Source organism: Rhinolophus sinicus, chromosome 18 (assembly GCF_057876585.1).
Source record: "Rhinolophus sinicus isolate RSI-liver-muscle chromosome 18, RSI-T2T, whole genome shotgun sequence".
Classification (NCBI taxonomy): domain Eukaryota; kingdom Metazoa; phylum Chordata; class Mammalia; order Chiroptera; family Rhinolophidae; genus Rhinolophus; species Rhinolophus sinicus.
In genome coordinates this window covers 62449028-62464699 of record NC_142518.1, presented here as the reverse complement: position 1 = coordinate 62464699, position 15672 = coordinate 62449028, and the positions used below count along the sequence as shown (strand labels likewise).

General features: G+C 38.8%; 1 pseudogene; it reads right to left on the bottom strand.

Moving 5' to 3' along the window:
• Positions 1-13878: 13878 nt before the first annotated feature.
• On the bottom strand, positions 13879-14854 carry LOC109460294 (transcription factor BTF3-like; annotated as a pseudogene).
• Between the last annotated feature and the right edge of the window lie 818 nt (positions 14855-15672).

The following is a 15672-nucleotide window of genomic DNA, read 5'->3' as shown; positions in this document are numbered from 1 at the left end:
AAATACAATAAAAATAAATCACTAGAAAAATGAAACAAAGACATACAAAACACAAGCCCAATGTTTTTAGTATTAGATTCAACCAATATATGAGGTCTGACAATTAAGTTCTCGAACTTGTTGCAACGATGTTGCTAAACTTTAAAAAAAAAGTTACTTATTTTTATTAGTTTCAGGTGTACAAAGCAACTTAATAGTTAGACATTTACACCCCTCATAAAGTGATAACCCACCCCCCAAGCTACTACCCCTCTGACATCTTACATAGCTGTTACAGTACCATTGACTATCTTCCCTATGTTGTACTCCACATCCCGTGACTGTATATACCTATATATTAACTTATAGTTGACATGCAATATTATTCTACTTCAACTCTTCAGGTGTATAGCTCATCTACACAGTCTATGACATGATCCCCCTGATAAGTCCAGTGCCCACCTGGTACCCTACATAGTCTTTACAACATTGTTGATTATATTCCCCATTCTGTATTAACTACCAATTTGTATTTCTTAATTCCTTCACCTTTTTCACCCTGACCCCAACCCTGTTCCCATCTATCACCCTGATAGATTCAATATCTAGCTGACACCATACCTAGTCATTACAATATTATTGACTGTATTCCTTATGCTATACCCTACATCCATCCCCATGACTACTATAACAACCATTTTGTACTTCTTAATCCCTTCCCCTTTCACCCATCCTTAACTACCCTCCCATCTTAAAGAAGTCCCTCTAAGAGTCCTTGTAATACTGGTTTGGTGGTGATGAACTCCTTCAGTTTTTTCTTATCTGGGAAGCTCCTTTTTCTGTCCTTCAATTCTAAATGACAGCCTTGCTGGGTAGAACAATCTTGGCTGTATGTCGTTGCTTTTCATCACTTGGAATATTTCCTGTTACTCCCTTCTTGCCTTCAAAGTTTCTGTTGAGAAATCAGCTGATAGTCTTATGGGGGCTCCCTTGTAGGTAACTAAGTGCTTTTCTCTTGCTGCTTTTAAGATTCTCTCTTTGTATTTAACCTTTGGCATTTTAATTATGATGTGTCTTGGTGTTGGCCTCTTTGGATTTATCTTGTTTGGGACTCTCTGTGCTTCCTGGGCTTGTATGTCTACTTCCATCCCAGTTTTCTGTCAATATTTCTTCAAATAGGTTTTTAATTCCTTGCTCTCTCTCTTCTCCTTCTGATACCCCTATAATGTGAATGTTGGTATGCCTGATATTATCCCGGAGGTCCCTTAAACTCTCCTCAATTTTTTGGATTCTTTTTTCTTTTTACTGTTCTGGTTGGGTGTTTTCTGCTACCTTATCTTCTACATTGCTGGTTGGATCCTCTGCTTCATCTAATCTAGTGTTGACTCCCTGTAATATAGTCTTTATTTCTGTTATTGTATCCTTTGCTTCTAACTGGTTCTTTTTTATGGTTTTCATCTCTCTGTTGAAATTCTCCCTGAGATCACTGAGCATTCTAATAACCAGTGTTTGGAAATTTACATCTGATAGATTGCTTATCTCTGTTTTGCTTAGTTCTTTTTCTGGAGCTGTGCTCTATTCTTTTATTTGGGACATATTTCTTTGTCTCCTCATTTTGGCTGCCTCCCTGTGTTTGTTTCTATGTAGGGCTGCTATGTCTTCTGGTCTTAGTAGAGTTGCCTTACATATTAGGTGTACTGTGGGGCTCAGTGGCGCAGTCTTTCTGGTCACCTGAGTCATGCGCTCCAGGTATGTCCCTTGTGCGGGTTGTGTGTGCCCTCCTCTTGTAGTTGAGCCTTGGTTGATAATTGCACATTAATGTGAGGGACTGACCCTTCGGCTCACTGGTTGTGAGGACTGGCCTTGACTACAGTGGAAGAGTTGTTGTGCAGGGGCTGACCTTACAGAGCAGGATCTGCCTCAGCAGGACTCTGGTGCCTACCCAATCCACGCCTTGGGTGTGTCATAGTTGGAGGCGGCTGGGTGATGCTCCAGCTCATTTTGAAGCTGGACACTGGGGGCACCAGCCCCAGGACCACTTTGGAGGGGATCCACTGTATGTCTACTTCAGCCACAGCCCATGCCCTACCTGGGGCCACCCAGTGGGAGCCAGAAAGAAATCTGTAGATGGCTGCTGCCCTCGCTGTGCTTGAAAGTGCCTTGAGAAGTCAAGCCATGAAACAAGGCTGGCTGCCACTAGTGCCGGCTTAGGGCTGTCAGCCAGAAATACAGGACATGCTCGAGCCAGATGATGCTTATCTGGGTTCCTTGAACCTTTGAGAGATTTTAGGAACGTCTGCAGCTTGAGTCAAGGCAGGTGGTCTGCATGAAAAAACCACTGAAAGCAGACTGGGTATGCCTGAAAGTTGGTCGCGGCCAAGTCTCAAATCGCCAGGGCATGGTGAACAAATGGCAGACACTCAGATATGGTGCCATCTGTGTTTGCACCCTGGGAAGGGGGAGAACTCAGCAAAGAAACAGTGGCCTCCACCAGCTCCCCCGTCCAGGAGAAACCTGCCTCTCCAGGTCCCATCCCAAGCCAGACAACTCAGTTCCCTACCATATGTCCCCGCTGCCTCTCCAGCTGCTGTCCCAGTGCTGGAGCTCAGAGTGAGTGATTCCGTTGGTGGGTATGTCCTTGTGTGGTCCCTTTAAGAGGAGCATGTGGGAATTCAGCTGGACTCAGTCTCAGTCACAATCTCCGCTGGTTTTCACAACCAGAAATTGTGGGGACTTCTCTCCCTGGCACTGGAACCCTGGGCTGGGGTGGGACTGGGATCTCTTGCTCCTCTAGGGGTGGGGGTGGGACCCCCACAGCTGAAATAGCCCTTTCGATCTTATGTACACATGCGGTTGTGGGACCAGCCCATTCCGCATCTCTGACTTTCCTACTGGCCTAGAGGTGGTTTCTTCTGCACGCCCTTAGTGGAAAGGCTTCAGTTTAGCTTGATTTTAGGTGATTCTCAACAATGGTTGTTTTGCAGATTAGTTGTAATTTTGATGTGGTTATGAGAGAAGGTAATCACAGCATTTATCTACTTTGCCATCTTAGTTGTCCCTCATTGTTAACCTTTCTTGATGTCAGCGGAATTATTTATTTTGAATTTGCACCAACTGGACAAACAGTTAACTAAGTTTACTATTTGGAAGTGCTGAAAAGGCTGTGTGAAAAAGTTACACGACTTGAACTTTTCACCAACAATCCATGGCTCTGCAACACGACAATGCACCAGCTCACATGGCACTGTCTGTGAGGGAGTTTTCAGCCAGTAAACAAATAACTGTATTGGTATACCCTCCTTACTCACCTGATCTGGCCCCCAATGACTTCTTTCTTTACCCAAAGATAAAGGAAATATTGAAAGGAAGACATTTTGATGACATTTAGGACATCAAGGTAATATGATGACAGCTCTGATGGCCATTCTAGAAAGAGTTACCAAATTGCTTTGAAGGGTGGACTACGCGCTGGCATCAGTGCATAGCTTCTGAAGGGGAGTACCTTGAAGGTGACTATAGTGATATTCAGCAATGAGGTATGTAACAGGTTTTCTAGGATGATTTCGGAAACTTAATTGTCTGATCTCGTAAAATTATTTTGTCAAATTGCAATAAAAGATTCTAATTGCTTGCTCTTAGTTCTGGTACTTACCTTACCTTATCATGGACCCATAGTGAATAGTTCATAGAGGGTACCAGTTCATGGATCATTGAGTACTACTTGTCTGGAAAATGTCTCACCAAACCAACTTCTTTTGCTTGACACATGGGATTAATACAAAATTTGTACTCAGCTTATGGTCAATAAGACTTACAGACCTTTGAAATATTCTAAGGTAACTTTTTGTTTAATTCTGATCTGACACATTGTGTTGAAATAGTTCAGGTCTGAAAACGACAACTTACTTTCTCTTATTTTCAAAAGTTTGTCAATACATTAAGAGTGAACTCAGATGTCATAGATATGGCGGTATGAGGTGAACCTCTTGAAATCTCCCCTGGAATTTACAACAAATTGAACAACTATAATTCCACAAAGAACTCCCTGTGCAGCAGACAGGCAACACTAAGAGACACGCAAATGAAATCATCTAAAGGTGGACAAAATAGGCAAACGGGGAGGAGAGAAGCGGGAACTGCCAAGACGTGGGCCACGTGGGCACAGGGCACAAACCTAGCTCGGAGCTCCGAGCTTCCTGCATTCCAGGCAGCCATGGCAAATTGAAGAACACGCACTGCTAGTGTTCTGCTTGTGGCCCATAGTCCCGCCTGAGGGATCAGCATATAACACAGCTGAACCCAACACTAACGGCACAAACCTCGGAGCAAAGACAGAGGGAAGAATGGTGAAAACGGTGGTGTAAGCCCTCACTGCCAAACAGAGGATGGAAGCCTTCGGCAGTGAGACTAGCTGACCCTCCCACCTTCCCAGAGCTCACCCCACCCCTGCCTGCCCAGTGGTAAAAGCAGAAAAACAGTAGTGTCAGATCAAAGAGCAGATCAAAGAGCAGCCACGAACTCAGAGCCCTACTAATTCTGGCGAAGGGGAGGAAGCCCTGGGTGCTGAATGAGCAGTGCTTGTGGTCGCCGCCATTGCTCACAGCCACCTCTCACAACCTACCCCGCCCCCACCCCCACCTATCTAAGCGGATCCCTGCAGGGATAAACAGAGCCCCTGAAACACGCAGGCCCTCAATATGGTGCAGGAAGAGCTTTGGAACCAGAAGTATTCCACAACCCCTAATGGAAGCGGTGCCCTCAGACCCAGGCAACATACTCACGGAGGAGATGCCCACCTACAAGGGAATCCCCCCATTGTGTGAGAAGCTAGAACAGTGCATATAAAATATAACACTACAGCATGAGAGAGAATTAAAGGCTGCAGTTGGAAATAAAACAAAGCATTCTACCAACAGCTAATGGAAAGCAAAGGGAAGACCTCTTCCTATCAACCTGTTGCAGAACCCTTTCCTGTAGATGCCTAGGAAGAGAAATAATAATTCACTAATTGTCATGAATAACCAAGGTAACAAGGCAGCTCAGAAAGAAAATGAAAAGTCTCCAGAAAATGAACTTAAAGACATGGAAATATGTGACTTAAATGACAGAGAATTCAAGATTGCAGTTCTTAAAAAACGCAACAATATGCAGGAAAACACAGACAGGCAGTTTAATAAACTCAGAAACACAAACAAAGAACAAAATTAACATTTTACCAAAAAGATTGAAATTTTAAAAAAGAACCAAATAGAATTTCTGGAGATTAACAACTCAATAATAGAAACGAAGACTGAAGTAGCCAGCTTAGGTAATACAGCTGACCAGGTGGAGGAAAGAATCAGTGACATCGAAGATAGAAACCTGGAAATGACACAGATGGAAGAAGAGAGAGACTTGAGGGACAAAAGAAATGAAAGAAATATACAAGAACTTTCAGACTCCATCAGAAAGAGCAATATAAGAATAATGGGCATACCAGAAGAAGAAGAAAGGGAGAAGGGAACAGAGAGTATATTCAAACAAATAGTCAGCAAGAACTTTCCAAACTTGGGGAAAGAACTGGATCCTCAAATTCAAGAAGCAAATAGAACACCTAATTATCTCAACCCCAACAGGCCTTCTCTAAGGCACATTGTATTGAAGGGGTCAAAAATTAGCGACAAAGAAAGAATCCTCAAGGCAGCCAGGGAAAAGAAGACGGTAACCTACAAAAGAAAGCCCATTAGGTTATCATCAGATTTTTCAGCAGAAACTCTATAAACCAGGAGGGAGTGGACTCAAATATTCAAACTCTTGAAAGAGAGAAATTATGAGCCAAGAATAATATGACCAGCAAAGATAGCCTTTAGATATGAAGGAGAAATAAAAACCTTTCCAGATATAACGAAGCTGAGGGAATTTTCTAACACACGACCTGCACTACAAGAAATACTGAAGAAGGCTATTTGACTTGAAGAAAAAAGCAAAGAATACAAAACCATGAGTAAGATTATGAACAGACAGACAGAAGCAGGAAATGGCAACCCCTATACCAAATAAGACACTATACACATAAACATAACATACAGAGTAAAGAAGAAAAAAAAAACACTTAAAGAAAAAGAGGAAAAAGAAATGTTGCTACTGCAGCACAGGAATCAACTCACAGTATAAATAAGAATACTTTTTGACAACAGAAATATAAAAGGGGGGAGAGTAAAGGTCTGAATTTGCATAAGGGAATGGTGAAAGTAAACATTCTGAAGAAAATGAAATACTCTAAATATGAAACTTTCTATTACATAAGCTTAATGGTAACTACTCAAAAAAAAAAAAAATCCAGAACTGAAATATATAACGTAATAAAGGAAGATGCGGAGGGTGAAATCATAGAATACCACCACACATAGACAGCAACAGAAAGTCAAAGAAGCAATGGAGACTCAGTCCTACCAGAAAACCAATGATAGAATGATAGGAAATCCACATATATCAATAATCATCCTAAATGTAAATGGACTGAACTCACCAATAAAAAGGCACAGAGTAGCAGATTGGATCAAAAAACTAAACCCAACCATATGCTGCTTCCAAGAGACACATCTCAGATACAAGGACAAATATAGACTCAAAGGGAAAGGGTGGAAATTGACACTCCAAGCAAATGTTATCCACAGAAAATCCGGTGTAAGGCGTACTGATATCAGATGAAACAGACTTCAGGATAAAAAATGTAACAAGAGACAAAGATGGACATTTCATAATGGTAATGGGGACTATACAACAAGAAGACAGAACACATATCAATATTTATGCCCCCAATCAACGGGCATCAAAATATACCAAGCAACTGCTAACAGAACTAAAGGGAGAAAGTGACCAAAACACAATTATAGTAGGGGACCTAAATACATCATTGACAGCTATGGATAGATCATCCAAACAGAAAATAAAGAAAGAAATAGCAGCCCTAAATGACACATGTGATGAAATGGACATAATTAACATTTATAGAGCACTTCATCCTAAAACATTAGACTATACGTTCTTTTCTAGTGTACATGGAACATTCTCAAGGATAGACCATATATTGGGACATAAAATCAGCCTCAGCAAGTTTAAGAAGATTGAAATCGTACCAAGCATATTCTCTGATCACAAGGCTTTGAAATTGGATATCACCTGCAAAAAGAAAGCAGGAAAAACCACAAATATGTAGAGATTAAACAACATATTTTTTCAGAACAATTGGGTAGAAGAATATATAAGAGGAGAGATCAAAGACACATACCGTGTTTCCCTGAAAATAATTCCTACCCCGAAAATAAGCCCCAGTTAAGATCATCAGTGAGACTAATGCATTTAGTACGTTATGACGATGTTCCAGAAGAAGATGACATGACTGTATTTGAATAAATGTAGATTTATTAAAAATAAATAAATAAGGCAACCCCTGAATAGATGCCCTAATGCGTCTTTTTGAGCAAAAAGTAATATAAGACCAGGTCTTATTTTCAATGAAATACGGTATAAGATCCGGTCTTATTTTCGGGGAAAGAAGTTAGAAACAAACGAGAATGAAAACGCATCCTGCCAAAATTTTTGGGATGTAGTGAAAGCAGGTTTGAGAGGGAAATTTATATCATTACAGGCCTATCTCAAGAAATAAGAAAAATCCCAGATAAAGGACCTCACATTACATTTTAAAGAATTAGAAAAAGAAGAACAAATGAAACCCAAAGTCTGCAGAGGGAAAGAAATAATAAAAATTAGAGCAGAACTAAATGAAATAGAGAACAAAAAGACAATAGTAAAATTTAACGTTACAGAGAGCTGGTCTTTGAAAAGATTCATAAAATTGATAAAGCCTTGGCTAGACTCACTAAGATAAAAGGAGAAAAGATACGAATACACAAAATCAGAAATGAAAGAGGGGAAGTTATCACAGATGCCACAGAAATACAAAGGATCATACAAGAATACTATGAAGGACTATGCCATCGAAGTCAATAACCTAGAAGAAATGGACAACTTCTTAGAAACATATAGCCTTCCTAGGCTGAACCATGAAGAAGTGGAAAATCTAAATAGACCAATAACCATTAAGGAAATTGAATCAGTCATCAGAAACCTTCCCAAAAGCAAAAGTCCGGGACCAGATGGCTTCACTAGTGAATTCTACCAAACCTTCTAAGAGGATCTAATACCTGTCCTGCTCAAGCTCTTCCAAAAAATTGAAGAAGAGACAATACGCTCTAACTCATTTTATGAGGCCAACATTACCCTGATACCAAAACCTGGTAAGGATCACACTAATAAAGAAAATTACAGACCGATATTTCTGATGAATACAGATGCAAAAATCCTAAACAAAATTCTAGCAAATCAAATGCAACAATGCTTTGAAAAGATTATACATCATGACCAAGTGTGGTTCATCCCAGTGGCACAAGGATGGTTCAATATACACAAATCGATCAATGTGATATATGACATAAACAAAATAAAAGACAAAAATCATGTGATTATATCAATTGATGCAGAAAAAGCATTTGACAAGATACAATATCTATTTATGATTAAAACACTTACTAAAATATGTATAGAAGAACAATACCTTAACGTAATAAAGGCCAAATATGACAAACCCTCAGCTAATCTCATAATTAATTGTGAAAAACTGAAGCCTTTTGCTCTACGTTCAGGAACACAACAGGGCTGTCCCCTATCATCTCTGCTTTTCAACATAATACTGGAAGTCCTCGCCAGAGCGATCAGGCAAGAGAAAGAAATAAAAGGCATCCAAATAGGGAATGAAGAAGTTAAATTGTCACTCTTTGTAGATGACATGATGCTATACATAGAAAACCCTAAAGACTCCACCAAAAATCTTTTAGAAACAATACATGAATACAGTAAAGTTGCGGCTACAAAATCAATGTACAAAAGTCCATTGTATTCCTATATACTAACAATGAAATCTCAGAAAAAGTAATAAAAAAAATCCTTTTGCAATTGCAACAAAAAGAATAAAATACCTAGGAATACACTTAACCAAGGATGTGAAAGACCTATATACTGAAAACGATAAGACATTTTTAAAAGAAATTGAAAAAGACAAAAAAACGGAAAGACATTCCACGTTCATGAATTGGAAGAATCAACATAGTTAAAACAGCCATGTTACCCAAAACAATATAGAGATTTAATGCAATCCCCATCAAAATCCCAGTGACATTTTGCAAAGAAATAGAACGAAAAAGTCATCAGATTTGTATGGAACCAGAAAAGACCCCAAATAGCCAAAGCAATACTAAGAAAAAAGAACAATAATGGAGGTATCACACTCCCTGACTTCAGCTTGTACTACAGGGCAACAATAATCAAAACAGCATGGTACTGGCAGAAAAACAGACACACAGTCCAATGAAATAGAATTGAGAACCCAGAAATAAACCCACATAAATATGGACAGATAATTTTCGACAAAGAAGACAAAAACATAGAATGGAGAAAAGACAACTTCTTCAATAAATGGTGCTGGGAGAATTGGAAAGCCATGTGCAAAAGCATGAAACTAGACTGCTATCTGTTACCATGTACCAAAATTAATTCAAAATGGATCAAAGACTTAAGCATAAGACCTGAAACAATAAACTTCATAGAAGTAAACATAGGCACTAAACTTATGGACCTTGGGTTCAAAGAGCATTTCATGAATTTTAGCTCAAAGGCCAGGGAAGTAAAAGCTAAAATACATGAATGGGACTATATGAAACTTAAAAGCTTCTGCACAGCAAAAGAAACCATCGACAAAATAAAGAGGCAACCAACTGAATGGGAGAAGAGTTTTGCAAACAGTGCCTCCGATGAGGGGCTAATATCCAAAATATACAAGGAAGTCACACAACTCAACAACAAAAAAACAAACAATCCAATTAAAAAATGGAAAGAGGATCTGAAGAGACATTCCTCAGAGAAATGCAAATCATCAGAGAAACGCAAATAAAAACCACAATGAGATATCATCTCACCCCAGTCAGAATGGCTATCATTTACAAGACAAATAGTAATAAGTGTTGGAGAGGCTGTGGAGAAAAAAGAACCCTCATACACTGTTGGTGGGAATGCAGACTGGTGCAGCTGCTATGGAAGGCGGCGTGGAGGTTCCTCAAAAAATAAGGAATAGAATTACCAATTGACCCAGCAATCCCTCTCCTGGGTATCTACCCCAAAAATCTGAAAACATTTATACATAAAGCCACGTGTGCTCCAATGTTCATTGCAGCTTTGTTTACAGTGGCCAAGACATGGAAACAACCAACATGTCCTTCAATAGATGAATGGATAAAGAAGTTGTTGTATATATATACCATGGAATACTATTCTGTTATAAGAAAAGATGAAAGTACCATTTGCGACAACTTGTCTGGATCTTGAGATTATAATGCTAAGCAAAATAAGTCAGACAGAAAAAGTGGTGAACCATATGATTTCACTGATACGTGGTATATAAAACTGAAAACAACAAAAGCACGAGACAAATAAATGGAGAAACAAAAACTCGTAGACCAGACAATTGTTTAGTGATTACCAGAGAGTATAGGGGAAGGGGGGTGGTAGATGTGGGTAAAGGGGATCAAATACATGGTGATGGAAAGAGAACTGACTGTGGATGGTGAACACACAATGTGATATATAGATGATATATTACCAAATTGTACACCTGAAATTTATGTAACTTTACTAACAATTGTCACTCTAATAAACTTTAATAGGAGAAAAAGAAAAAAGAAAATGAAAAAAGAATGAACTCATTCTAGTTCAGCTAAAAGCATAGTATCATTTTTTTTAGTGAAAAATAATTGTTACAGGCATGTCTTTATGAACCATGCATTTTTGTCCTTGTTGACAAATTTACATAAGAAATTAAGTCATATATTTTATATTTTGATTGTGATGGTGGTTATACAACCATATACATTGTCGAAACTCATTGAACTATACCCCTAAAAGCAGGGATTTTTTACAGTGTATATTTATCACAGAATAAAGCTGATTTTAAACAATGCAGATTTATATGGCTCCTTCCACTCAGTGGGAAATGGTGGCACCAGTGGGGTTAGAAATACCTGAAGTCTATTGCCTGGAAGCACCTTTACTGTCTCTGCACGAAAGATGCCTTGCCTTATGGGAGAGAAATGTTCAATTCCAGGGCCCAAGCCTCCCTCTCCCCAAGAAGGCACTATTTGGACAAAGCTGCCTCTAGCTTTTGAGATTTGTTAGCCCTTTTTTGCTCAATCCTTGTTTTCCTTAGACACATAAACTAATTCAGTTAGGAATCAGTCAAGTGTTGGTAGACCGTGAGTCATTCTGACCACATAAGATGATTTTGCATGTTTCTGTTCTCAGCTGTTTGTAAATTTTCCTCATTCATGACCAAGTTCTTGTGGGAGAGGGAGAGGTTGCCTAGAGATGTCTGACTGTAGAATGCAGATAAGTGGAGGAAGAAGGCATAGGATGCTATAACTGGGAAGGTTTCCTGGAAGAGGTGGGATTAATATAACTGCCTATGGTTAGCGTTTGTACAGAAAGTATTCCAGATGGGAAACTTGAGGCATGATGCTTAAGCCATTCTAGCTGGACCATAGGATTACCATTGGGATACAGTGTGTGGGTTAAGGTGAGAAGAACAAATTTATCCTGTCAGCAATGAGAAGCCATTACGAGTTTTTCATAAGGGATATGGAATCCTTTTTCAAAATCTAGCTAAGAATCCCTCTTGCTCAAAGCTGTACTTAAAGTTACAGTGTACAAGACTTGAGAGCATTCTATTTTCTGTATGTGCTCTTTGTTTTGCTGACTAGACTGTGAGCTCATATGGGCAGGAAATTTCTTGCTTGTCCTGCAGTGGGCTATTCTTACTGAATTAGTTGAAAAGCATTCCTTATTCCTTTGACCCATTACAGTCTTATAGGTTGATCTCTTAATCAGTCTCAGATTCTCTCTCTCTCTCTCTCTCTCTCTCTCTCTCTCTCTCTCTCTCTCTCTCTCATATTCAGTTTGAGCCTTGTAAAATTGTGAATTATGGTTAAAAAGTTACCTAATAGTTCCTAGATAATATGCTCCAGTTCATACAAGCCACTGTCAATCTTTTTTTTTTTTTTTTAATAGAGATGCAGTGCTGACTCATATTTATCTTGAGTTTATACAATATCGAATCCTTGGCAGGGGGTTTAGATATTTGTTGTGAAACACAGTCTTTGGAAACATACCATAAAATGCTCTCTAAATGTGGAAACTACGTTATGAAAGGCTGGCACTCTGTGGAATAAAGTAGATTCCCTGTGGGGTTTACAACATAATTTGTATTTGTTTTCCAACTTGTCCTACGGAATGGCCCTGTCATATCTCAGTGGTTACTCTTGGTTGTTCAGCTCGAGCTGTCGTCAGAATATCTTGTGGTAACACAATTTTTCGTGGGTCACTCTTAAGGTTGGAAAGATATAAATAATCTATCAAGGACTTTCTCTCCTTTAATGAAAAAAGGGAATGGAGAGATAGTTCTTATTATTGTTTTCCATGTGAAAAGTGCCCCACTTTTCCACCTTTTCCTCCCCAGTCTTGTGTAGAGCCCACTGAGTGAGCCTTCTAAATATGCTCACAGCCCTGGGATTATCTTTTCAAAGTGCTGACCTCATGGTATTGACATTGTGGGTGTATTTGTTCTACATTCTGTACCTTATGTTTCATGGCAGGGACTGATTCTCAGTCATCTCTGTATCACCAATGGCTAGTGGAGCATCTGACACATGGTGTCCTGCTAATGAATATTTGTTGGTTTGAACTAAGACAAATAATATCCATAACAATAATAGCTAACATTGAGTGCAATTACTTTGTACCAAGCACACTGCTTTAAGGACTTTATAAGTATTAATTCGTTTAACCCTCCCTACAATCCTATTCAAATTATACAAATCAGAAAAATAACAATGAAGTTAAGTATCAGGTATGCTGAAGATTATGAAGCTAGCAATGCAGGAACCCATAACTCCAGAGCCTTAACCACTATGCTATATATACGTGTGTGTGTGTGTCTCTGTGTGTGTGTGTTTGTTGAAAGAAAAATTTTGTCTTCTAATAAAATTGCTTGTATAAAAAAGCTAATTACCTAAAGGCAGATTCTGATTGGCCAAGAGAAGGAGTTCCTTCCTTTCCTTTGGAGTTTAGCAATTATTTTCCATTCCAACATCTTGCTTTTTAATATGGTTGTTTCACCTTTGTATATAGAGAGGGTGCCAACAAAATGTACACACATTTTAAGAAAGGAAAAAGCTGTATTAAAATTGTAATGCAATGAATGACGCATTCATTTCATTAACGCCATCTTTTGAGCGAACGTCATACTACATATTGCTACTGTAATTCAGTTCAACTTCGAAAAAGTATAATAATACATAGATAACATCTCTTAAAATGTGTACTTTTTTTGCACGGCCAGTATTTGTGAGGTTGGCTTCTTTTGGATTGAATCTGAATAGCGGATAAATTGAATTAAGATATGTGAGAATAGGTGGAATCTTGAAATTCCATTATGTGTGGTCTAATAAAAAATAATATTTCAAAATCACTTGAGCTTTTATTTTTTATTCTATTTTTTTAGTAGGTAAAGAACTTTATTAACCTTTATTTCAAACTTTATTCCCAAGGTTCTTCAGCTTAATTAGCTACAAAGAATGATTTGTGTATAAGCAAAAACTGAAAAGAGCTGCAGTGTCCAAGCGGTTTAGGCTTAAAATTATTAAAGATCAAGATTTTATCAGATCCGTGAACAAAATTTTAAAAAGCAGTCATACTATAAAATAACAGCTCCCAGTAGCTTCTTCAAGTTTCGTCTTCTTCAGAAGTTGACTCAGTTTAGTTTGCTTCATTCTTGGAAGCCTCATTAAAATTCTCCACAAGATCTGAAATTTCACCATCATCATCCTCTCCAGTAGCAAGTGGTGCTTTTCCATCCCCAGATGGTTTGGGCAGAGCTTCAGCCAGTCTCCTTGAACTAGTCAGATTGTCTGCACCAAGCTGGTTTAAGATGCTCGGTAGCATTTCTGTCAGCTGCTTTGTCTCAGCATGGCTTGTGATGGTGAAAGTGTTCACCGTCGCAGAGGTCACAGGGGCCTGAACATTAGGGGTTTTTTAAGTGGGTCACTATTCCTTGGTTTGTGAACATATTTGCTTCTGCAATACTAGCGATATTGTTTACCCCCAACTTCTTTAACAAGAACTGAAGTTTTTTTCTTTCTTTCTTTCTTTTTTTTTTTTTTAAAGCATACTGAGTTCCTGAAAGCCCTCACATTCTTTTTTTTTGAATTTTTTTTTTTTTTATTGGGGAATATTAGGGAACAGTGTGTTTCTCCAGGGTCCGTTGATTCCAAGTAGTTGTCCTTCAAGCTAGCTTCAGTCTAGTTGTGGAGGGCACAGCTCATCTCCAAGTCCAGTCGCCATTTTCAATCTTTAGTTGCAGGAGGCGCAGCCCATCATCCCATGTCTCATGTGGGGAATTGAACTGGCAACCTTGTTGTTGAGAGCTCTCGCTCTGATCAACTGAGCCATCCAGCCGCCCCTCCGTCAGCTCAGCGGCAGCTCGTTGTCTTCAATCTAGTTGTGGAGAGTGCAGCTCACTGGCCCATGTGGGAATCGAACCAGCAGCCCTGTTGTTCAGAGCTCATGCTCCAACCGAGCCATCTGGTCATCCTGAAGAACTGAAGTTTTGTATCATCTGCTGTAACTGTTCTGTGAACCACCTTCTTCTTTCTGTGAGCAGTTCGTTTCCTACCAATGGGCACTTGTGCATGCAGTTTGGCGAGTTTCTCCTGGTTTATATAGTTTGTTTCATCTTGCTAGAGAGAAACAGGGCTGGGAATAGGTCTAAGGTTGGCACTCATGGGGTCTTGGGCAGACCAGATGAGAATGAGCACCTCAAATCACTTGAGCTTTTAAAATTTAGTTTCGAAATGGTGCTTCTTTCTTTCTTTTTCTTTATTCTTTATTTTTTTTATTATTAGTTTCAGGTGTATAAAACAACATAATGTAGACATTTACACCCCTCACAAAGTGATAACCCCAACAAGTCTACTGCCCTTCTGACACCATACATAGCTATTACAAGACCATTAACTATATTCCCTATGCTGCGCTCCACATCCCATGACCATATACATATATATTTAATTATAGTTGAGATTCAATATTATTTTATATTAGTTTCAGCTATACAGCACAGAGGTTAGGCATTTATATAATCTATAAAGTGATCCCCCATAAGTCCAGTGCCCATCAGACACCCTACATAATCTTTACAACATTATTGATTATATTTCCCATGCTGTATTTCACATCCCCATGACTATTTTGTGAGTACCAATTTGTATTTTCTAGTCCTTTCACCTTCTTCCCCATCCCCCTAAATTGTATTTATTTTTATTTATTAATTTTTAAAATTTTTTAATTACAGTTGACATTGAATATTATTTTATATTAGTTTCAGGTGTACAACATAGTGGTTAGATATTTATATGATTTACGAAGTGTTTCCCCACAGTTAGTTAAGTATGCGCCTGACACTATATATAGTTATTACAATATTATTGATTATATTCCCTATGCTTTACTTTACATCACTGTGACTATTTTTGCAACTACAAATTTATACTT